Source organism: Ursus americanus, chromosome 17, assembly GCF_024610735.1.
Source record: "Ursus americanus isolate L20-20 chromosome 17, mUrsAme1.1.p, whole genome shotgun sequence".
NCBI lineage: Eukaryota > Metazoa > Chordata > Mammalia > Carnivora > Ursidae > Ursus > Ursus americanus.
In genome coordinates, this window is record NC_142143.1 from 13,336,469 (window position 1) to 13,361,245 (window position 24,777).

The following is a 24,777-nucleotide window of genomic DNA, read 5'->3' on the forward strand; positions in this document are numbered from 1 at the left end:
TTGGTCGTGAAATAAGTTTTAGGACTTCTTAGAGAGTGGGGTAGGAGGCTGCCCCGAGCCGATTCTCCCATTCGCCCAACAGCTGGTGGCCGGAGCCCTTCCCCTCGGAGCGGGTGGATTATTTGACTTGGAGCTTTGCTGGTGTGCGGCCTGGTGTGTGTAAGAGAGAATCTCCTTGTCCTGTATTTTTTGTGTCTTAGCGAACGAAGTCTGCAAGGGAGGGGCCTTTTTATGAGTGAACTTGACCCAAGGCCCTAAAGGGTCGCTGTTGTGTCAGGAATTACTTTCCATTTACGTGCAGGGCCCATCCTTAAACTCCGCAGATGACAAGCCTGCCCTTGATTCTCCTTGCTGAGCGATTGTCACTGCGCTCACTCCTTCGTTAATTATTGTTTTAACGTGGCTCAGGTGTCCGATGTCTGGTCTGCTGATGTTTGTAGTAGAACGTCGTAGCTGAAAGATGGGGCCAGTAGGTAGCTGCTTGTCAAATTGTTTCCTCATCACAAAACCGCCCAAAAGGCCACACCCGAATGTTGCTTACCTACAATCCAGAAACTTCCCTAGGTAATGCTTCGGAAAGCCCTCTGCTGCCGGACGTGGTGGTTGAGGCCCATGTATGTTCGCTGGGAGGAGGATGAAGGTTTGAAAACTCCATCCACATCGTAGCGCCCCTTCATATGCCACTGGGGATTGCGGTCCCAGATTTAGAGATTGCCTTTACTGAAAGCCGGTCACAGCCCCGGAGAGACTAGGACCCAGGAGGTGGAAGTTTGGACAGAGCATGGGTTCTTGTTACTTGCTGCTCTCGCCAGCTCAGCCCTGGGTACGGGGCTTACCGCCTCTGCATGGGCTTCCTGTGGCTGCCGTGACCAAGGACCAGCAACTGGGTGGCCCAAAACCACGGGAGTGTATCGTTACGTGGTTCTGGAGGCTTGAAGTCCAGAGTCAAGCCACCTGAGGGTGTCCGCAGGGCCGTGCTCTCTCTGATGACTCTAGGGGAGAGTTGTTCCTCGCCTCTTCCAGCTGCTGGGGTTTGCTGGATCCTTGGCGGTCCTTGGCTGTCACCACTCTGGTCACATGGCTGCCTTCTCCCCGTGTGTCGACACATTGTCTGCCCCCTGCACAGCTCGGTGTCCAAATTTCACCTGTTTTGTGAAGACACCAGTCATATTTGATTAGGGCTCACCCTAATGACCTCATTTTAACTAGAATCTTCTCTAAAGACCCTGTTTCCAGATAGAGTCACATCCTGAGGTCCTGGGGCTTAGGACTTCAACGTCTCTTTTTGGGAGGACACAACTCAGCCCATAGCTCCCTGAACTTTATTTTTCTTCCTCCCAAGCTCCATGATCTGTTCCCACCTTCTATGAAAGGATCAGACACAATCACTCAGAGTCAGAGAGCACTCTAGAAACTATATCCCTGGAGTGATGATGGCAGAATGCCCTATTGGATGTTTTAGCCTCAAATGCAGGTAGCAAGTGTCAAAGGAAGTTGCTTTGCATGCAAACGGGACAGAGAGCAGGGAGACGATGTGTCCCAGGCGCCATGAACCACAGTGAACCACAGGCCATAAGGAAGGAGAGCTCCGTGCAAGCAGGGCCTCACATCTCATTCGCCTCACCCCAGTGCCCAGCACAGCGCCTGGCACACAGGAGATGCGTGTTCCCTGAATAAGGGAGGGAAAGAAGGGAACGCTTTATTCCCAGGTGCTGGTACCCGGTGAGCATTTGGATCTGGCACATGACATGTTCGGTGTGATTTTTCAATTAAAAGCCCTCTGGGGAGTGTGAGTGTTTGACCCAAGCCGTGCGTTCTCCGGAAACGCGGAGCAAGTTGGCCTTGGACTTGCAAGGGGGAGGGCCGCCCCGAGGTGGAGCCGTGCCCCCTGTTGCACCCTAGACTGCTGTTGCCTGCCTCGTCCTGACCTGCCTGCCACTCGCTGGTGCCCTGCAGTACAATTTAGATGTACATCCCGAGACATCTGTCCCAACTCTTGCCTCTTTCGTGGTGTGCACGGGAATACGTGGTAGCCCTGTTGGTTTGTTTTCATGAGTTGTGTTTTGATATTCAAAAGAGGTTCACTGGGGCAAAGGCTAAGAATGTTTTCAGAGCGTGTTTCTTTTTCGCTTTGTCTTAGTAACTTGCAGTGGTAAGAAAAAAAAAAGCTGCAAAACACACAAACCAAAAACAACACTCAAAACCCTCACCCCTGGACCTTGAAAGGTTTTGGAGTCTTTAACTCCCTTTTGCGTACAGCTGAGTATAGGTTGCTGTCTGAATACATGTATATCCAGATGTTTCCTTGGAGGTGCTCAAGCTGGGCTGAGATCTCACTTCTCTGTTAAGTAGGTCTTGACATCGTTCCCATCACCTGGATCAGTGTTTCCAGGGGCTGCAGGTCATCGATGTGGCTTTGCTGCGTTCCCTTCCTTCCCTCCCTTATTCAGGGAGCACGCGTCATCTCCTGTGTGCCAGGCGCTGTGCTGGGCACTGGGGTGAGGCGAATGAGACGTGAGGCCCTGCTTGCACGGAGCTCTCCTTCCTTAGGCCTGTGGTTCATTGTGGTTCATGGCTCCTGGGACACATCGTCTCCCTGCTCTCTGTCCCGTTTGCATGCAAAGCAACTTCCTTTGACACTTGCTACCTGCATTCGAGGCTAAAAGCTCCCATATATCTAACTCCACTTGCTATTTATTGGGTTGTTACACCAAATTTTACAAAGCCAGAGACATCGCTTGGTTAGAAAGAATCCTCTCTCTCACTCCCAAGAGGCTGCTCAGTGGGCTTTGATGATCCGTAAAACCCAGCTCCTTTTCTAACACGAGAGAGCTTATAACTTTTTTTGACTTTTCTGAATTTGAGTCTTTTATAGAGCATTTTGGGAGTTGGGCCCCATCAGGTAGGTTTTATGTCCTGCCTCTTGGATGGGCAACAAAGTCCTGGGATAAGTTTTGTTACATGGCTGTCTCACTTGGTGCCACCCTCGGAAGCATTACATTGCAAGAAGTGTTCTTCTCATGGTAACATTTAGATGTGGTCATTGAAACGGCAATGCCAGAAAGGACTGTTGGCATCCCCATGCTGCGTGCAGGTGTTGGCAGCCATCTTGCAGAAGAGTGGAGAGCATTTGTTGCCTCATTCCCTTCTGATGGGGAAGAGTGTAAATGGGTCCTGCTGTGAGGAGCTGGCCCAGCCAGTGTGATCTTTCTGGACCTCCCATCCACTTCCTGCTGAATAAGATTGGGAGAGCACTTGTTTACAGGATCTACCATGAGCTGTCCCAGAAAATAACTTCTCAGTGAGTAAGGGGCCAGGAGGAAGGCTTCTACATGGGTGGGAGAGGAAATGGGTGGGAGGTGTCTTGGGTAGTTGCACAGTGGGCTGGTTTGATTTTAGGAGGACTCTTGTGACCATCTTATTGAGAGAGAGGAGGAAATAAATGTAAGTACTATCATCTAGCTTAAAGTTCTTCACGCTCCCTCGGTATCTTATAGAAATGCAGACTCTTTGGGGCTCCACAGAGACGTGTGGACCAACTGGCTTATTTGGTAGGTGGGGACACTTCTGCCCGGGGGGCCCAAGGGACCTGTCCAAGGTCACACCAACTTAGTGGTGAAACCCGGGTCCCCTGACTTCCAGCCTCTGACTGCCTCCCCCCTGTCCAGGCTACCTTCCACATGATTCGGTGGCTCTTTAAACATGACTGAGGCTGTTCCTGGGCTGCACGACCCCCCTCCCCCAAGAGAGCGGCCTGGCTCTCCTGGTAACTGTTGGGTACCTTTTGGGTTGCTCCAGCTGTGGCTGGAAGGAATAGCAGGGCTGGGTCTTGTTTTTTAAGCAGGGTCTCATTGCTACGATTATTGAATGCATCTTTTAAAGATGAATATAAAACAGCTACCCTCCCAAGCAAATCATAAAACAAATTATGCCCTTGCCACCCAGAACTACAGAGAAACAGCAGGCTCTTTGTGGCACAGAGAGTAATGGCTGCAATATTAAAACAATGATGAGAAAACCAGGATCCGATAGCTGGAAGGCAGGGAGGAGAACAGTCCCTTCATCCCCAGGGATAATGGGTCTCAACGACAGGTCCCTGTGATTTATTGTGCTTAATGTACTTGTTTTTATTTGTCCCCTTCAACACAGAGCTTTGTCACTGAAGAGATTTGATAATGGCCTGTTTGCAGTCACTTAGACTCCGTAATAAGGCGCCACATTTTTGGCTGTCTGGAGATCCAAGGCTTCATTGGCATTCCCCCTCCGATTTCACCTTCACTGGCTGAGATGGGATGGAGGGAGATAAGGACTTCTCTGCCGCCCTTGTGTATTCCCATCAGGCCCATCTCCTGCCACAGGGCCGGGCTCACTGGGTGGCCGAGTGGACCTGGCCTGCCTCCCTCTCTCTTCTTCTCCCGCTACGTTGGGGCAGCAGGAAGGAACCCCTGATTCCGCCCGTAATAACAGATCCCGGGGACTTTGTTTTCATGAACCCTCCACGAGAGTTTACTGCTCGCAGCTTTTGGGGTAAGCAAAAAATAAAAGCAGAGAAGTGGAGGTAGGAGGTTTTCCACAAGAACAGGCTTGACTTAAAGGCTGCAGGTGTTCTGATCGAGGTGGCCAGCTGCTTTGTGAAGAAGCTGTGTCTCATTTGTTGTGAGCGAGTCAGCCTGAGGTTTCATTTCAGCTTCCTCCTGGGGTCTGGGGGAAGGGAGCTCCTCAGAGGACTGGCCTCCTTCCTGCAAAACTGCCCCTAACCTGCGAAGGTTTGGGCAGAGAAGTCGCGAAGCAAAAGATAGAGGGAGATACCTGGAAAAGAGACTCCCAAGTCTTTTCTCATCCCGAGTTTCCTGTCTCTGAGGACCTTTCCTGGTGTTCTTTCGTTAGGTCTGGTCAGTGGGGAAGGCGCTCTGCTGTGTGGCCTCCACACTTGGCCTCGAGGGCAGTGTTGGCAGAGACTGTCTTTCACTGTGAGCTTTTCTGAATAGCGGGAGAAGGCAAGTATCTAAGAACAGAAAGCTCAGACAGAAGATAACTTCTTTAAAATGCAGAATGATCAGCAAAAGTCAGGAGCACACAAAGAATGGGTATGGGGGGTGGTCAACATCCTGGGCACCTGTAGGTGGGGTGCCCCCTGTAGGTGGGGTGCTGCAAACGCCATTTTGTGTGCACATTCTAGCAGGGTGTCGGCATCATGGAGGGCGAGGCGGTGCTGCCAAGGTCATGTTGCTCTTGGGTCTTTCTGATTCCACTTCTATGAGGTACCCAGAGGAGTTAAATTCAAAGGAACAGCAAGCCTGGTGTTTGCTGGGGCTTGGGGAGAGGGGAGAATGGGTAGTTAGCTCTTCATGGTTGCAGAGTTTCAGTTTGGGAAGATGAAGAAGGTCTAGAGACGGATGGTGGTGACGGGAATGTACTTAATTTCACTGAATTATACACTTAAAAATGGTTGGAATGGTCGATTTTGTTAGGTGTATTTTTTACCACAGCGGGGAAAAAATCGTGGTTCTCTCTGCCCCCACCTGCCGATGTTTATGCTCTCGTGTAATCCCTTGCACATGGTGTGAGTGGGACGTGGGTCTCGCTCTAAGCAATAGGAGACAGGGGTGATGGGATGTGGCTTCTGGGACTACGTTCGCCGGCTGACTTGCTGTCAAGACTCTCCTTGTTGGCTTGAGGAAGTCGCCATGCTGGGGAAACCCATGTGGCCAGGAGCTGGGGGTGACCCCCAGCCTGAAGCCAGCAAGGAGGCTAGCCTGTCCGTCCTACAGCACAAGGGCTCGAGCAAGCCTGTAGGTGGCTTCTCTCCCAGAGCCTCCATAGGACACCTCCTGGACACCGTGATTGCAGCCTTGCGTGTCTCGAAGCAGAGGACCCAGTGAAGCCATGGCCAGACTCCTGAGCTGCAGAAACCGTGAGATGATAAACGTGTGCTGTGTCAAGCCACCAACTTGGTGATTTGTTACTCGGCAATAGACAGCTACCACAGAGCCTCACGGGAGACTTGGTCTGGATTTCTCCCATTCTAGTTTTCCATCCACCCTGGTCCCTTCAGACCTCCATCTTCCCTTCCTGTCCACGGGGAGTGTGCAGATTTTTCTGTCTTCTGTTTATGGTCACTTACATTCATTGTTAGAGCCACTTCACCCTTCTGGTTCCTTCTGACTGTCCTTTGGTTTGTGGTTTGAGGGGGATGGGACACATCCCATGTTGGCGGGAAGAAGAGTAGTTTTCAGTGCAGTGATGGACTTTGCCAGAGACTCAGGGTACCAACTCCACCCTCCTGTGCAGGTGGGCGCTTCTCTCCCACTGGCAGTAGCTTCACCTGGTTTCTTGCCTCTCAGTTACAATGCTCACTGTACAAACTGCGGGTAATCAGATTTTCTAGGGTGGCTCTGATTTCAAAGATTCTGCCCCATTTGCTGTCCCCATAAACCCTGAAACTGTCCCGGATGCTCTGTTTGGGTATCTAAACTCTTTTTGGGCTGGCTCCCTGGCAGTAAATTAATACAAGCTGCTGCCATTTTTTGAGCACCTGCTGTATGTCAGACCCTTGATTAATGATTCCCCTTGTGTCTTCCCATCAGCCCTGGTGAGGCGGATATCATGATGCCTGATTTACACAGGAGCACGCTGAGATGCAGTGGGGTTTATCTTCCTGTCCAAGGTCACACGGAGAGCTTGTGTGTCCAAACCAGGATTAGAACTCTGAAACCGTCCTCTAACTTGTCTGGGCTCACTGCCTCGGAAGAGGATGGGGGTGTTCCTGCCAGGTCCCGTGTCCCAGTTTTGCTTGGAAAATAGAGTTGCTGCACGCAGGCCACCTGGAGGCTTCTGATAATTTCTTCCTGGGGGCCCCCAGCGGGACAGTGTGGGGTAGAGGGCACAGCCGAACCCTCAAGCCGAAATAGGGAGGGAGACCAGGTGGTCAGGAAGGGCGATTTCAGTTGGGCTTGGCAACCCTGGTGGGCAGAATGAGGGGTCCAGAGTGCCTCTCAGCCTTGGCTGTGTGTCGGAATCATCTGGGGGGCTCTAACGTCTACTGATGCCTGGGTCCCATCTCCAGAAATTTGGATTTAATGGGTTTGGGGTGCAGCTTGGGTACGTGGGATCCAGAATTCCCCAGGAGGTTAGCACATGCAGCCAAGATTCAGCACACTGCAAGGAGGCCGTCCACGTGGTGGGTGGTTGGGCAGGAGGTCGAGTGGACAGAGGTCAAGGGTGGGGGCATGGTCCCAAACACCATCACCCTCCCCCGTGACCCCCCATTTAGAGGCAGACTCTCTGTGTTTAGTAGCCTTGGCCTTGTAGAGTCCTGCCCACAGGACTGGCTTCCAGGAGCCCAGTTCGGGGACCCAGTGAGGCAAGCTTATAGTTTGCTATGGATTCAGGGGAGCCCTGCACCTATAGTGCCTTCAACTCAGTCCTACTCAACACACAGTGAAGGGGGTAGAGGGGTTGGGATCCACACCCCACAGCCCTTACTAAGTCAACTGCTTGTGTCAGCACAGACTGCTTTTCATTATTGCTTTGAATTAGTGGTTAAATCTGGGCTGTTTCCACGTAGCTGGAGTGCCTTTTGATGAGGGGTAGTAGATGGCAGTCGTGTCCTGGGTAGGACCCGAGGTTTGATCTGATGGAGCAAATGGCATGCTGATTTACCCGTCATGGGTGCTGCATGCAGCCTCAGCGGGCGATTGGTTCAAAAAGCTTCTGAGAGTGGAAGCACAGAGAGCCAGAGGTCACTTGGGGAAGGGGCACAATTGGTGATTTTTGCCCCGTTTAATTTGTGACTCTGTGTTAACTCCACCCACCGCCTCGTGTACCCCTCTCTATTTTTTCCTATATGTAGCATCACCGATTGTTAATACACTGTGTGATTTACTTGAACGTAAGCTGATGGCGGCAGGCATTTCTGTCCCCTTATGTCTTGCACACAGAAGGCTCTCGATAAAGATTTGCCGCATGAAGGAACAAATGGTGGCTTGTAGCTGGTCTCCTTGGGACCTGGAGGGGGAAACGGATTCAAGCCTTTTTCCCTTGCTTGAGCTCTGGAAGGAGCTGCAGGCTTTCCTAGGGCAGGAGGAATGGAGAGCTATGGGTTAAATTTTTTTTTTTTTTTTTAAATCTATCCTCTTGGAGCTGGTGTCTTCTTTCTTAATTAAAATGTATTTTTTTTAAGCAGTTACCTTGTAATGGAAAATGACAGTTCTGCAGGCTTTAGTCTTTTATGTCTTCCAAACTGAGCCCTTTCCCCTGCTGTGGCTTCAATAATGCACCATTTCGTAAGTTCACGGACGTTAGTGTGCTTCTGCTGAGCCTCTAGTCTCAGGTAGGTAGTTAAATGAAAATTAACCACCGTAGGTTTGATTCAGAGTCACCTCTTCACCTTCTCCTTTTGTAACCCCTCCCTCACCTCATGTATGCAAAACACGGTTTTTCTTCTTTTAGTAAGAGGGCGTGATGTGTATGTGAATGGATATATTGATTTATTTCCTAATCTGAGATCCATGAAAAAAATAACAATGTGTACCGACAAGGTTTTGAAATTTTGCCTCTCCAGCTAAAGTACAGTGGAGTCTAGGGACCTGGAACATACTAATATTTGATGAGTGTTGCTGTCGTACCGGGTTTAGGACTCACAGTGGCTGCTGGTGAATTGTCAGATGTCTTGACAAGGCTCTGAAAGCCACTCCGTTTTCATTCATTCATTCACTCACTCATTCATTCAGTGCCCGGGGGTTATTTTTTCTTGTCAGAAGGCTCCTGGGTCGTGGATGTGATATGCCCGTTGTGTTAATGGTCTTGATTCTTCATACCTTTCTGAATTCTTGGAATTCCTACCCAAAGATTATGGTATATTTCTGCCGTTTTGAGTTTGGACTCCACTGTGTGACTTGCTCTGAGCTGAAGGATGAGACAGGTGACGGCGTGCCAGCTCTGACCCCAGACCTTGGAAGACCTTGTGTGTTTCTGCTTTTCTTTCCCACTCGGTGCCTTTGCCACGAGAGCAGCATGCCCTGGCAGCCTGCTCTTCTGAGGAGGAACAGGATGAGAGACACTTGGAGCAGAGCTGCCCAGCTGACCCGCGAGCCTGCAGTAGATGCTAAGCCCACCCTAGATGTGCTGAGTCCCCGCTCACCTGCAGATGCTTGAGTGAAGATACGTGATGGTTGCCTCAAGACACTGCTTTCCGGGATGGCTTGTTACACAGCGTTATGATGTGACAGGTGGCCTGATAGAGAGATATTAATATGACTCAGACACGGATCCTCAGGTCTTGGAGTTTGGGGACGGTGGTGGTGGGGCCGGGACAAGATCGTTAGCTCCCACAGGGCAGAGAGGGTGCTTCAGTGGTCCAAGAAAGGACTCAGTAAAGGTAGTTCAAGGAAGGAGAGTCTGCTGGGTGAGCGATCAAGGAAGGCCTCAAGGAGGGGGTGGCCTTTTGAAAAGGTGTTCTTTGACAATGTGATCAAAGTGCAGAATCGAGGACCGTTGACTGGGTGTCTGAGTTTAGAATATGTGATGTTTCAAAATTGATTTCTCATCAGAGCTAATTGCATTGATGCCAATTTCCCATTAAATATCTTATGACTTCGCTTTTACTGGACCAAAGAAGACTCTTAAGACTTGAAGCTGCATCGGTGTCAGAGAGTAGCACCCCCTTCGATGACCGCCAGTATTTACGATGCTTATCACAAAGAACTGCCCGGCGTGTGCTTGGCGTACCTGCTGAGTGCCAGGGACGCGGTTGCTCCGCACTTCACAGGCGTGGTCTCCTGTACTCCTCATCATCACCTAAGAGGCAGTGATAGCTACTAATGTTAATGCCATTTTCCAGGTAAATCAGCCAAGCCAGAGAGGGTAGGTAGATTGCTAAGCCACGCGGTAACATTGGCCTCCCTGTACCTGTCTCTCGCGTGAGATTGACGTCATCTCCATTCACTTTTGTGTGACTAGCACATAGGATGACGTCTTGCACGCAGTAGGGGCTCAAATGGCATCTGTTAAAGGAAAAAAAAACCCAAATAAATCTATTAAGAAGGAATAGTGTTTGTATGGAAATTGTAGCTGGTAAGGAGACGGGTTTCTGGACTGAGCTTTAGAAAACAATGAGGCCAGGTCAGGGATGGAGATCCTGAAAATATTTATAGGTATTTGGGAGAGCACAGAAAAGAAAGGTAGCACCTTCTGGAAGTGGTGAACTCTGAGGTGAGTCTCAAATGAGTCTGAATTAGACAAGAAGAAGGGGCTTAGAGGAGAGGAGCCGTGAGTTTACAGCAACCGTACACACGTCCCCCAGTGTCCCCCAGCGTAGCTTCCAGGACACGGCAGGTGCTCATTCATAAATGTTTGTTGTTACGGCCTGTTGGGTGAGGGAGGTGCTGGCCATGAACCTTCTGAGCTCTTGTGACCAACACAGCTGTGAAAACTTGAGTTTCTGGAATTTCTTAACCTTTTTGTTTCCAGCTGCCCTAATGCTTGTCGCTTTAGGGAAACTGAGGCAGCCCAACAGAAGGAACTGGGACCCATGTTTGTCTTAAACACCTTGAGGAATTGTTGCCTAGTAAGGCTGGCTTATCACCAAGATCACAATTCTCTTGAAGAGAGCTAGGAATTCGGAATCCTGCAGACATTAAATAAATTCGGAATAGCTCGTGCTAGTTCAAACCTCAATAAACTTAGACCCAATGACTCCCGGGTTTTGAAACCATTTACTGATGACTCTCAACTTGACCCAGATCTGAATCCTGGCCCCAGCATTTACCTGTGAGAATCTGGTGACGTTCCATAACAGCTTTCCGAGCCTCTGTTTCTTGATCTGTGAAATCCAGATAAAATCCACATTCGAGAGTTATTATACAGGTTAATTAAAAGCGGGAAAAAACCCCCACTAGAAATCCTTTTTCTTTTTTTCTTTTTTGGTTTCAGCACCAGCTATGTGCTAGGCACTCTTTTTAACCTGAATGAATGGATTCATTTAACATTTTGAATCCTCACAGAAAACCCTGTGATGGGATGATGATTGCCACCTTACAAAGGAAGTTTGAGAACCCCACTAATATCTACAGGGCTGTTGTGGGGAGAAGTAGGATTTGAACCCCCCACAGTCATGCTCCTAACCCCTCAGCTGCACTGACTCTGTCCCTAAAACTTAGTGGGCACCCACAGATCTTTGGTTTCCCGTCTCCTTCTCTCTGTGGCCCTGTCCACCATTGTTCTTTGCCAGTCCTGAGGAACCAGTGTGTCTGCCAGGCTGGGAAGACTTGGCAGGCACGAGCCAGGGTCCCAGTTTATGGGTGGCAGACACTTGGGGGCGTCCCTTTCGGTGCTGACATGGCTGGTCATTTGTGTTTGCCTGCGTGTTTAAAATTGTTTATCCCGGGGGATTGTGGACCCCACCAGGGGCAGGGACCGTGTCTGTTTTCCTGTATTTCTGGCACGGAGCTTAGGACCTTCTCCGCTTTCTGAGCACTCTGTAAATAGCAAACGAATGAATCGATTTCTGTTTGCCTCTCTTCTCCCCTGGCTTCCGGTCACTCAAGACAAGACTGTCCATTTAAGACCCAGTTCAAATGATCCCACCCTCTTATAGTGAAGCTAGCAGCTTGAGCCTGTATGTTATGCTGACATTTTATGTGGGTGCTTTGGTGAGGGTCGGCGGGGTCTCCTCTCCTCCCTGGTGGTGAGTGCCCACGGGGCGCCCAGCAAAGAGCAGGCCCAGAGCCCACCTTCCCAGATCAGATGTTCTCAGTAGGCCTGATGGACTTGAGTTGATGGAACAGAGGCCCTATTTGACTTTTGCCCCTGTTAGAACTTCAGAGGCAACCAAGAGGGGGAAAAATTTATTTCAGGGAACTATTTTGCATAGTTTCCAAATGTGTATTATTCCGGCTCCAACTTATGAATGGATGAACTCCAAAAGGGTATGTTTTCTTTTCTCCCTCTGAAAAAGATGTCATAAATGGTGCTAAGGAATGCTGGTGAGGGCACAGAAGTCCCCCTGGCCCAGGAGGGACTGAAATTCTGGGACCTTTGCCACAAAGTTGTCAGACAGCTATGCTTGCAAATCTGACAGTTAAAATGGGAAGGTGATACATTTGAATCAGAATGTTTTTCATTTATATTGAATGAGGAGGCTTGAGGACAAGCTCCTGTAATTAAAAGGAAAACCACAGTGCTTCTGAAGGGAGCTGGGTAAGAATGCTGGAGACACCTGCTGTTTACAATGCAAAGGAGAAGGTTTTCTTTGGGGGAGTGAGGTGAGGGGCTGCACTGAGCCCAGCCCCAGGACCAGGCCGACCTCCGGGAAAGCCGGGGCTTGACTAAGTGGGTGACTGACCTGAAGTAAGCCACTACGAACACTCCTGGCTTTTTCGTCTCCACAGCGGGTGAGGGATTTTATGAAACTGAGTATGGGGTGAGGACCTATTTGGAGGTGCTTTTTAGCCGTGAATGTTGGCCCCTTTCTCAGCCCCCGTCTGTTCAAGTAGTGGCCCTCACCAGCATCGTGATTGCATTTGTCCACACAACACACACACCACGTCTGAGTCTGAAAGAAAAGTGGAGAGGCGGTTGAAGTGGCAACAGGGAGGGTGTGGAGATTTTTTTGAGGGTGTGGAAGAGGGTACCTCACTAGGACTTTCTTTCTCCTAGTGTCCCTTCAGGGGCTTACAGGTGTTTTCCTGGAGAGTTTTTTCCCCCCACTTAAATTTTTCTAACTTGACATTTTAATGTCATCTCAAATTAATGGAAGTATCTTCTGGGTCATCTGCGTGACCACCTCTAACCAGATACTGGCCCTGGATCTGCACCAGTGAGCCATTGTTATGGTACCAAGTGGTTACTGTTCAATTAAGTGAAACTCGTGAGGGATGGATGGGGATGCTTATGGTGATGGAGGCATCTGAGCTGTTCCACAGTGTTTCCAGCATCAAGAAGGCACAAGGCTGGTGGGGGCGGGGGGCCCTAACCTCAAAAGCATCTGGTCAACCTGAGCAGAGCAAACCATGCTCCCTCAAGAAAGTGCTGGTTTAGGCGCAGCATTGACTATCATGTTGAGTTAATTTAAAATTACGCTGATGTTGAACTTTAAAAAGCAACACCCACCACCACCGGGTACCTCGAAAGTTTTGTTGCCTTCAAGGTTGTGTTAGAACCACGGGTCCTGGATGTGCGGCCCCCATTGGATGTTCCTGCCCCCCGTTCTTCACCTGGCAATCAGCTCTCATCCACCACCACCGCCCTGGAACTCCCCAACCTCAGTTTACCTAGCAGCTCTCAATCTTCTTACACTGCCTTGTTCAGGTCAAAACTTGCAGACTGTGTGTGTGGGTTTTTTTTAATTTTTTTTGAAGATTTTGTTTATTGATTTATTTTAGAGAGAGAGAGAGGGAGGGAGGGGGAGCACACGTGTGCAAGTGGCAGACAGAGAGGGAGAGAAAATCTCAAGCAGACCCTGTGCTGAGTGCAGAGCCTGATGTGGGGCTCGATCTTACAACCCTGAGATCATGATGTGAGCTGGAATCAAGAGTCAGACACTCAACCAACTGAGCCACCCAGGTGCCCTAACCTTCTGTGTTTTTAAAAGAGCTTTGAGACCATTTTCCCAGTTGATTTTTTTCAGTTTTTTGTGGGATGTTTTGGTTCATTTCTTTCCTGGGTAATTTGCTGGGGTGGAAGTTTTGTGAGGGCTGGGGGTACCTCTTCGTTACTCTGTAAATAGCGCTCGGCACAGTGCCTGGCACTTAGCCCTCAATAAATACTTATTGAAATAGTTTTTAAAATTTTAACGTTTTACATTTTAATGCTTAAATAACATTGGAATAAAAATGAAGCCGAAACAAGGGTTCCCTGTAACTTCTTGTCTACACACATGGCCCCTGGTCACTCAGGTTGGGGAAACATTTGTGTAAGAGGGAGAACGGCCGTGCTCCAGGTGGTGGAAGGCGGGACGTAGGAATGTATTGGGTCCACATGTACCTGCGGGGCACCAGGGGTCAGGACTGCCCTGGGTCAGTGTCTGGTGGGGCACTGGTGGCTACTTACCTGGGATGCTGACCAGGGGAGGGTGTGATTTAAGCCCACCCTTTCTAGATTGGATGACTCCTGGAAGGTCAGTATAAGGGCTATGTTCTTGTCCTTTATGAAGTTTGGAGAGACACAGGCTTGAGTGGGAGGTGAGTAGGAAATTGTAGCTCAGGTGAACCCATGCTTTGCTCTGGAGGGTAGCTGAGCTGTTTATGCCTAATTTCGACTTCTTAATGGGTGTTACTCACTGGATTTCATCATAATTATAACTTTGTTCTAAGTGCCTTTTACAGGTCTCAGAGCACACAAACAAGCCTTTTATTGCTCTGTCAATAAATATTATAAGGTCCTTACTGCAGCCATGGGAGGTGGCTATGGGATCAGCATTCCTGTTTCGCAGATAAACAGACTGAGGCTTCGAGGGATTGATTTGAACTTGGGTCTTAGGACTTCCAAGTCCTGTCGCCTACATGTGTCATTTGGCCACCGAAAGGAAGGTGTGCTTCTGGATTCCAGTCTGGAGTTTGAGCTGCAGAGAGTCACCCAGGACTCCAGCTGGTGTTGGGTGACCCAGGAGCAACTTTGTTATATTCTCAGCAACCGAAAGAGGGATAGATCCGCTCGGTCCTGTGAAAGGCGGTGTTGCTTGTCAGACCCACCCTCGCGCCGTACAGACTGCGTTCGAAAGCAAGCTCTGGTCACTTTCGGGCTGGAGTGGATTCCTTCTTATCATCTGAGCCTCAGTTTCTGTGTGGGTCAGATGGGGATGCTAATGTCGAGTCAGGGCATTAGGATGGAAGGAGTCGTCATTTGAAACTTGCCTAGCTCAGCACCTATACACACTGCGGTTATTCCTATTTCCCAAGGTTCTAGTTTAAAAATTGTGTTTTTTGTTTTGTTTTGTTTTTTCGTTTTTTGTGTTTTTGCTTTTTTCCCCAGTAGAAAGCCTCACAAAATGCGCGTGCTCTTGTTAGCATCACGGGCTCAGGGTGACTCTGCCCTTAGGCTTGGCAGGCGTCTCGGAGGCTGCAGGGAGCTTGGGCTTCAGAGAACAGGAAGGAGGTTGCCTTGAGCAGTAAGGGAACCTAGAGGTGCTCCGGTCACTGTCCCTTGGAGGCCAGCGTTGGCTGTGGAAGCAGTGACCTCAAGAATCTGGCAGCTCTGCGGGACGGTGGCATCTGGCCTTGCAGGCCCTGCCCCATCTGGCCCGGCCCGGTCTCCCACCGATTGATTCCTTGCTCCGCTGTGACATTCCAGCCAAACTCACTGTCGCTTGGATGCGGCACGGGCCTTCTCCTGTCGGGCGCTTGGCTTGGGCTGGCGCCGTGTTAGGGACTCCGAATAGATGTGCGGTTTGATAAGTGGGCGGCTTCTTCTGGGCTGACTCACCCTGAGCCATTGCTGTGTGTGAAGAGTACATGCTTTAATGCCATCAGAGGAAAGAGGTCCCACAGATGGTGACCCAGGACCATGTTCTTTACAAATATACATGTGCTTTAAAGTGATGTGTTCCTAGGAGCCTGGAGGGACAGTCTGCTCAGGAATGACTAGTGAGTGGTAGTAAATGGAGGAAGCCAGTGTTGACCGAGATCTACCATGTGAGCTGCCTTCCTACCTTCCAGGACCTTACGTTCCAGGTGTTCCAGGCGAGTGAGACAGACTAACAAAAGAAGCAAAATAGATCAAGCCTTCTGGGGTGAGAAGAGTCCCAGGGAGAAAAAGAAATTGCAGATGTGGGAGAGGGAGGGTTGGGGGTAGAGTTTTGCATGTTTCAGTTGCTCAGGTGGGGATTCTTGGAAGCTATTTGAGCTATCATAGGAAAAGGTAAAGGGATGAGTCATGGAGATAATGGAGAAAGAGCTGGGGTAAGTGCAAAGGCCCTGAGGCCATTTCTCAATTGCTAATTGAGAAACCATAGGAGGTCAGTGTCTGGAAGGGAGGGAGCACAGGAGGAAAGTAGGAGGGGATGAGGTCCAAGAGGAGTGGAGGCTCGGTGGTTCAGGTTGTGCGCTGGGGCTGTTGGAGGACTGGCCTGAGCCCACCCATTTCTGAGTGTCACTTAGGACCCTCCTCTGTTGAGGACCCTCTGTAGGGACCATAGATGGAAGCAGGGAGACCCTGTAGGAGGGGCTTGCTTTAATTCAGGCAGGAGGTGACCGTGACTTGGGCCAGAGGGGCATTGCCCGCCCTCCCCACAGCTGGTGGAGGAGTCTGTCTGCTGTCTCTTCTGTTGTGTCCCATGGGAACGGGCTTAGATGCTGAGGCTGAAACAGGCTTCTTCCATTGTATGGTCTCCCCTGGGGCTGGTGGCCCAGCAGGTCTGTAGGGATATTCTCATCCAGCCTTCTTGAGTTGTTGATTTGGAAGCTGGGGCACAAAGTGACAAGTCTTCCCGTTGTCCACATAATTCATCCAGCTCTGTGTTGTGTCTCATGGCCTCCCCAGATTTGCGGAGAGGCAGGGTGATTTCTGGTCCATCGTGAGGAAAATTGGAGTATGGAGCAATAAATCGAAAGAGGGCTCCATCAGTCTGTTGAAATCCCCATAATTTTGGGCCCTTAGAGTTCAAGGTAATCCTAACAGAGAAGGTCGAAGAACAACAGAAGAAAATAGAAATTGGGGCTCACTTTTGTAACCCAGGAATGCACACCTGTTATTGGGAGATCCGACCTCAGGAGTTTACTGGAAGTGCTGTCGTGAGGTAATTAAGGGCATTTTCTTGCTCTGTGGGATGTATGGAACTTTCATTTGCAAAGTGCATTATTTACTGTCATTAGTTCCTTTCTGTGGCAGAGGTCAGCATTGCTGTTCCATTTTTCCTGATGAGATGGCCCTGGCTTTCCCAGCTGAATTTCACCGGGGGTGTTTTCCTCAAGGTTTCAGTGTTTCCTGCTGGCTCATCTCCTGGCCCCCTTGTGACTGCTGGGGGCAGAAGTGGTAGCCACTTGGCAAGATCTAGACAGAAGTTAGATGGCTTTAAACATAGGATTTCCTTGGCCCTGGGTCACTGGCCCTTTCCATCAAGCAGGACAAGGAGTCTGGAAGGACAGAGGTGGTTTGGCAGGTGTGGGAAGGTTGTTAGCACTGACTCTGTGTGTGTGTTGTGGGAGACTTTTCTTCCGTGTGGTGTGTTGGTCCTGGTCGTTGCTGCCTTGGGGACCTTTACAGTCAGCCTCCTGTCCTGGAGAGTAAGTCCCAGATGTCAGTGCCCACATGTTCATACACAGGCGAGGTATCACCGCTCTGCTCCTCGTACCTGTTTCCCTAACCCTTAAGGCTTAACTTGGGTGAAACAGACTCGGAGGCGGGTCTTTGTCAAAATGAGATCCGTGGGTCTTTATTCCGTGATGTCCTGGAAGAGGGAGCTGCTAATTCAACAAAACTTTTTAAATTGGGGGTTTATATTTTGATGATAAACAAACAAAAATAGCCATGAACCTTTGCTGTGATCTTTTGCACTTGACAACTATTTTCATACAAGAAGACCTGTGCTTTTCAACCAGCCTCTCCCTCTCCTTTGAAAGGGGTCGGTTTATTACCTACATTTGAGAAAGTTGATTATAATTCTGTGTTACCTTCCATCTCCTAGATTCCTCTCTGGGTGGAGAGGCTTCGATCAGCCTTCCCACACAGATGTACGCCTTCCCTTCGAGTTGTCCACCTGCTCATTCGAGAGCAGGAGTTGACGTCGCCTGGCGACTTAGCACAGGGACCCCTGGGGGCTCCCGGGCCCGCTGCAGGCTTTGAGCAGTTTGCTCGGGAAGCTGGACGGGAAGCCGGGCAGCATGTCTTGTGCGCAAAACTCCTTTCTCGGCCCCAGGGGTGCTCGTAACTATGCTTCTGGAAACTTGGTACATGGCAAAGGCATCTGGAATGTTAGACTCTCCATATGGAAGCCTGTCAGGGAATGTCATCACGGGTTGGCCTTGTGGCCTGCGTGGTATCTTCATTGAGCACAAAAAAAGCTGCTTTTTATAAAGTAGAAGGGGATGGTTTGGAAGGATGACATTATTTTTTGCAATCAGAAGCCTAAAAAAGTATGTGAGCACATACAGTAAATCTTCCCCTCTGCTCCTCCCTCCGCTGCTGTGTTCGCTGCACACAGAATGGTGCAGAGACAGGCGCGCGTGAGGGACAGGAATGTACCTCCGTGAACGCCCATGTCACAAGTGGGAGCAGCAGAGGGGACGAAAACACCTGTAGGAAAACTTGTTCTAGAATTTGAAAGCAAGATTCTGCTGAAGGTTCCGATGCAAACAGCTTCAGCTTTTACATTGGGGAGGGATGGGGAAACACACCCAGAGGAAAGAAAACCTGGACAACGTGGGGCAGCCCCGCTGTGATTAACTGATCAGAGCGAGGCAGGTAAGTCAGGGAAAGTGGGCCAGGCCACAAGGAGGAGGCAGGAGAGTGGCCCTCGTGTCCTGGACGGCAGGGACTGGGTGGGCCTCATGCAGGGATCCGCGTGGTGGCCCTGGGCAAGCCTGTGGCATATTTCTCTTCCGAGCCTCAGTGTCCTTCCCTGAAAGCTGGCACAACACGAGCATACTCCCAGCGTCGCAAGGGCGCTGGGATGAGAACGTCCATCAGCGTTCACTCTGATGCCTGCCTGCTGTGTGGAAGCCTTGGATGGCGAAGATTTTGGTAAGACTGTTCTTCCATCTGATGTGACTTGGACCCACATAGTCTGAGAAATATGGCAGCCAGGCCGGGTCCAAAAGGCTCCGAGATCCTGTCTTTTGCTTCAGCTCGATGCTGTTTTCTTGGTCATCCAGAGATACTTTCGTGTTAGCGTGGGTGGGCACAATTTGGAGTGCTTGATTAACCCAGCAATTAATAAAAGTGGAGAGGTGACAATTGGTGTTACCAAGCTACAATGGAAAGCAATGCGTTTGGCTTCTCTCCGTGCAGGCAGATGGGTGGAGAAGCCACCCATGGGGAGGAACATCGGAATGCAGAAAGAGGAAGCTGGTTGGGAAAAGTATTCAGAGCAAAAAACGGTGTCAAGATGGGTTGCTTGGTTGATGATTTCTTTCAGTCAGCACATATTTATTAACTAATTCCTGTGTGCCTGATTCTGGGCCAGGAACCGAAGGTACATTTGTGGATAAAGCAAAGCTTCTCCTGCGAAGAGCCTGAGACTGTTGATGGAGGTAACAGACACGTAAGCGATGAATTCTAACCCTTTGTAGGAGGTACAGGATAGATGGTGTTTAAAGTTCATGGGGACCAAGGGCAGCAGTGATTGGTTTTATGAAAAGAGAGAGAGCAGTGTTAACAGAAAATGGGGTAAAAGGGTATTTTTGCACTGGAGCAAGGGCTCGTGGAGTCATGAAATGAGGGGCGGATTGTAGTTGATAAGCAGGGGCTGGTTTGAATTTGCGCTGTGCCCCTGGCTCGCTGGGCGACGGGGCACATGACGAGCCTCCCTGTGAGTCGGTTTCCTCATCTGTCAAGTGGGCGTCAACACTCCATGTCTCACGGGGTATTGGGCGGATTCCTCCCTACCTCCTGCAAGACGCAACGTGCTTGGCCCATGGTGAGCCCCCCCCCCTTAGCAGTGAGCCCTGAGATCTGCTGGGTGCCTTGAGTGTACCCAACATGAGAAGGACCTGAGATTGGAAATGTCACATAGGGCCCTCTGTGAAAGGGGTCAGAGTATCACACATCCTGAAAAATCAGGATGCAGACATTAACTCACACCTCGTTTGAGCCTTGTCTCCCCTTGAGGTACCAGGCGGTCTTACCCGCTAAAACACAGCCACCTGTGGGAGACCCTGGTGGCAAGGGATTGCCTGTTAGTTCTTCCTTCTCTCCTGGAGGTGATGGCGTGGGGCAGGCTTGGAGACATAGGTGAGGTGGTGAAAAGCTTGGCTTGGCGTTTGGTTGGACTGGGGACCTGGTTCTGGCCCCAGCGATTGTAAAGCACTGGACCTCAGGCAGACTCCATCCTTCCCTCTCGGGTGGAGTTTCTGCACCTGTGGCATTTTGTCTCACATGTATTAATGTATCGAGTGAAACATTGATCTCAAGAACGAGGATGAAAGTGCCTTTGAAGGAGGCAACGGCCTTGTGTAGGAAAACACCTTAATCAGCTACGTTCGTATCATCTGATGGAAAAAGAGACCACACGGGTGATTTAAAGCTTTCCGGCAGCCACGGTTAAAAAAAAAAAAGTTAATCCCATTCCCCCACCCCCCTCCCCTCTGGATAGGCTGGTGATGGGTATTAAGGAGGGCACATATTGCATGGAGCACTGGGTGTTATACGCAAGTAATGAATCATGGAATTTTACATCAAAAACCAGGGATGTACTGTATGGTGACTAACATACTATAATAAAATAATACTATAAAAAATTAAAAAGAAATAGGTAAAACGAATTGTAATAATCGGTTGTATTTAGGTCAGTACAACCAAAATACGTATAAAAATTATTGCGCGATTTTACCTTCTGTATTTCACACTGATTCTGTGAGATCTGGGGCATGGCTTCCAGTTAGAGCGCGGCTCGCTTCAGACCCGCACAGGGCGAGTGTGGCTCCTGGCTTGGGTGGCGCGGGTCCTGGGAGGAGCCAAAGCCAGAATGCCCTGGCTCTTCCTCCCTCTCTCCATCTGTGTGTCTCTCTCTTTCTGTCCGTGCTTCCCCTCCCAGAGAGGGACGAGAAGATAAATGAGCAGTGGAGACCACAGTGGATGCTTTGTGTGTTTGGATTTTTGTGGAAAATGAAGACTGGGGTAAGTTTCACGGAAGACCGTAGAGAAAGGGGCAGGGCGCTAGGAACGGGCAGAAGTCACGCAGATCACAGCAGCAGCAACTCTATGTCAAGCACTGTTCTAAGCATCTCATTGTCTCCTTGGATCCTCTCATTCAGTCCTCACGGAACCCTAACAGGTCGTCCTATCTCCTATGTTGAGAATGGGAAAGTGGACACAGAGAAGTTAAGAAACCTACCCAGAGTTGCACAGCTGAGGTTTGGACTCAGATAAGCTGTCTCTGGAGCTCTGCTTTGCTAGTTACTTCAAAACATCTTGGAGGGGGCGCCTGGGTGGCTCAGTCAGTTAAGCGTCTGGCTCTTGATTTCAGCTCAGGTTATGATCTCAGGGTTGTGGGGTCGAACCCCATGTTGGGCTTGGAGCCTGCTTAAGATTCTCTCCCCCCACCCCCGCCCCGGGCCACAGCTCACTCGCTGTCTAAAAAATAAAATCTTGGAGGAACTAAATCTTACAGAAGGCTTTGGGCTTCCTCTCAGCATGGACTGGGTAGTTTACACCAGAGGTTTAGGGGCAGGAAGGCCCCAAGGATCGTCTGGATGAGCCTGAAGTTTGCAGGAGTGTTACGTTTACGCTATATGTCAAGTGTGCTGCCCGGGGCATCATCATTGTACACAGCAGGGCCTCGGTAAATGCCGTTCCTTCCTTTCTTCCCTCAGGCCCACAAAATAAGCCTGTTTAAAGAAGGGGCTTTCTGGGTTTTGCTCACATCTAGACCCAAGCCTGGTGCATGGTAGCTGCTCGGTAAATATTTGTGGAAGTCAGCGGGGATGCGTTGGCATCACTGGCGACGATGATCCCTGAGCCCCACCAAGGGCTTGCACGGGCAGCTGTGCCGTTAGGGGCTGGCCTTGTAAATACAGCCCTGGGTGAAGGCGGCTCTCGTGGGAAGATGCGTGCTCACATCTAGAGTTCTCACTTTGAGCTGAGGACAAAGGCCAGTTTATGCATCTCGTACCAAAGTTTTATTTTGTTCGTTTTTCTAACAAATTAAAAAAATTGAAGTATAGCGTATTATCCAAGCAGCAAAGTACAGAAAAGAAAGCGTGCAGCTTGATGTATTTTGACAAGGGGAGTCCACCTCTATAACCAGTTCCCAGATCAAGAAATAGGACATGACCAGTACCCCAGAGCCCCCCTACTCCGCACCCTTGCCCTCCTGAGAGTATCTGTCCCCCTGACTTCTGACTTCAGAGATTACCTTCGTGTGGCATGCTTTTGAGAAATCCTGATGACTGGAGATGTGGGGCGGGGGGGCAGTTTGTTTCTGTCTTGCAATGCTGATCTTTTCCAGGGTTGGAGCTCTAACCTGGTTCTGTGTCCATTGCACAGATGAGAAACTGAGGCTCACAGACGTAATACCAAGTTATGGCTCGAGCATAGATCAGCGATTCAGACGCAGACCTGTAGTGCTCCACAGCCTGGGTTCTTGACCAACCCATATCCATAGGTTTCCTTCTGTGACACTTTGTCTAAAATCCCGAGGTTGGGACGTTCAGGTGGAGATTTCTGGACTGAGCAATATCCTGGGTGGCTGCCATGATGCTGCACAGGGACCAGCCATCCCGGCTCAGAGCCCAGGATGCTGGGTCTCTCCCAGAGGCCACACCTCACCTTGCAGAGCGACTTGGGTGGCAGAGCCCATGCCGGGTGGGGTGGCAGGGGGCTTCCTCATTGCCCCATGCTTCCCACCCCCGCTTGTTGCTGACAAGCACACTTGGGCTCTGTTGGGCAAAGCTTTCAGTTAAACGGAGTCGAGTGGCTCACTCCCTCTAAAGTCAAAGGGCTCTCTGCTGCCAGGTGCACTGCTCTTCCGCTCTGGGGGCATGCCTAGGGCTGCTCAGGGGAGGTGGCTGGCGTGGCAGGCTGGGGAGGGCAGCCCCCGCCTGGCCAGGAGGCCCCTTGGATGGTTGGAAGTGGGCATATGTATTTCAGGCTGGGGAGCATTGCTCTCTCTCTGTGGCCCGGCCCTCTGCCCCCACTGTTCTCCCGTCAAGAGGGACAGGTGGAAGCTGTCATTCTGCACTTGGCCCTGGCCACAGAGAGATTTGCCAACAGTTCTCGAATGGAGATACCCCCCAGCCTCTTTGGCCCAGAGAATGTAGCTTGACCCATAAAACTGTAAGCAGGCAGTCCCCTCAGCCGGGCTTTCTCTCCACTATGATGGGAGTGGATAGCAGGCAGAAATAGAAGCTATTACACTAGGCTCGGTGCCCCTAGGACTGAAATTTAATTCAAAAAGGCAAAATAAAATCATCCCTCTGAGGCAATGGTTCTTATAAAAATAAAGCCAATATTATGATAATAATCCTAGCAAGTGAGTTGCTGAATGATTTACTCTTTGCTGGCCACTGGGCCTAACATCTCAGATTGAATGGTGTAGCTCTGGAGCCAGACTGTCTAGGGCTGAATTCTGCATCCTCTACTTAGCTGTGTGACCTTGGGCAAGTTACTTGACCTCTCTCTCCATCTGTGACATGAAGATCTCAACAGTCTGTACCTCTCAGAGTTGTCGTGTTAATGGATTCATGTAAAGCACTTAGATTATTGCCTGACATGTTAAAGGCTCAGTAAACTTTCATGGGATGATGATGATGATGATGATAAAGGATGATGTTAAAGGCTCAGTAAACTTTCATGTGATGATGATGATGATGAAGAAGAAGAAGAAGAAGAAGAAGAAGAAGAGCAGCAGCATAGGATCAGTTCTAGTCCCTGGGCGATCTGGTGTGCTGGATGGTTTAGTAGGCACAGAGAGGGTCAGTTCCTGGCCCAAGGTTGCACAGCCAGTAAGCTATGGAGGTGGAATGTGAACCCAGAGCGGTCTCCTGCAGGCTTTCCAGTGAATGGGGATATTTAATCCCCTAAGGATTAAATATATTTCACCATTCCCCTCCCCCCCCCCCCCGCCACATTGTTCCAGTAAACAGGGCAGATGCTATTTATTTTACAATCCGTTTAAACTAATAAACGTAACTAATGTTTGTTGGGTGAATCGCCCCATGTCAGCTGCTCCATTTCCGTTGCCTTAGTGTTTGGGCTGTGTCTTGAGACCTTGGTGAAAAAGTTCTGAGGTCCAATCAGACTAGAGGCTCGTCTTTGCTCACGAGAGAGGGGATGCCGTGGTGTGCGAAGACAGTTGCCATGGAATCTTAGAAGTGAAGGCCCGCCGTCTCATCTGTGTCTGAGCCAGGTGTCACCCTGGCTGGCTGGACCCTTCTGGCCTTCAGTCTCTTGTAGGGCCTGTCCTCGGGATCCTCACCGGCTCTAGGAAAGGACTGAGTCAGCTGGGAAAGAGGAGATTTCGGTTTGACAGAGGTGGGATGGCACAGGGCAGTCTGTGGAAAGAAGGTACCGTTTTCTCATTGAAGTTCCTAGAGTGGCGGCAGGAGAAAGGTGGGAGGAGGGGTGGGAGGGGGAGAGAAAATGCAGTAGGGGTGCTGGGTGAGAGGGGAGGGGACGGGCAGGGGTGGGGGCTGAGGCTCAGGAGGAGGGAGGTGAAATCCGTGGCTGTATTTGGATTTTTGTGCCTGGAGGACGGCAGGCCAAGCCTGGGGTGGGAGGCAGATCCAGACCTGGTGGGAGTGGATGGGGCAGAGGGAATGTGAGGTGTGGGTGGGCGGCAGGCAGTGGGAGGGTAGAGAATGGCACGTGAAGAGAAGGGATCCCACAATTTTTAGTGCCTGGATAGACTACAGGCTCCCTGATGGCCACACAGCTGGTGAGTGGCCAAGCTTCCTGACTCCCACTTCAGTGCTCCCTGACTTCCATGTCGCTTCTTAGGGAGTGGGGAGGGGAGGCCGGCGGGGCTGGGGTCTGCTGTTGGGCTGGGCGGGCTGGGCCCTGTGGGTTGCCCACCTGCCGCAGAGTTTCTGAGGAGCCCCCCCGCTCCCCACCCCCCGCCTCCGTGCAGGGCTGAGAGCAGGAGGGCCCCGCGAGCCATTCAGAAGAGGCTACGCAGATAAACTCCAC

At 50.4% G+C, this 24,777-nt stretch overlaps 1 protein-coding gene across 1 annotated transcript in view; it reads left to right on the forward strand.

Moving 5' to 3' along the window:
- Positions 1-24,777, forward strand: part of LARGE1 (LARGE xylosyl- and glucuronyltransferase 1) — a 513,664-nt gene that overhangs the window by 16,708 nt on the left and 472,179 nt on the right. The gene's annotated exons all lie outside the window — the stretch shown is intronic.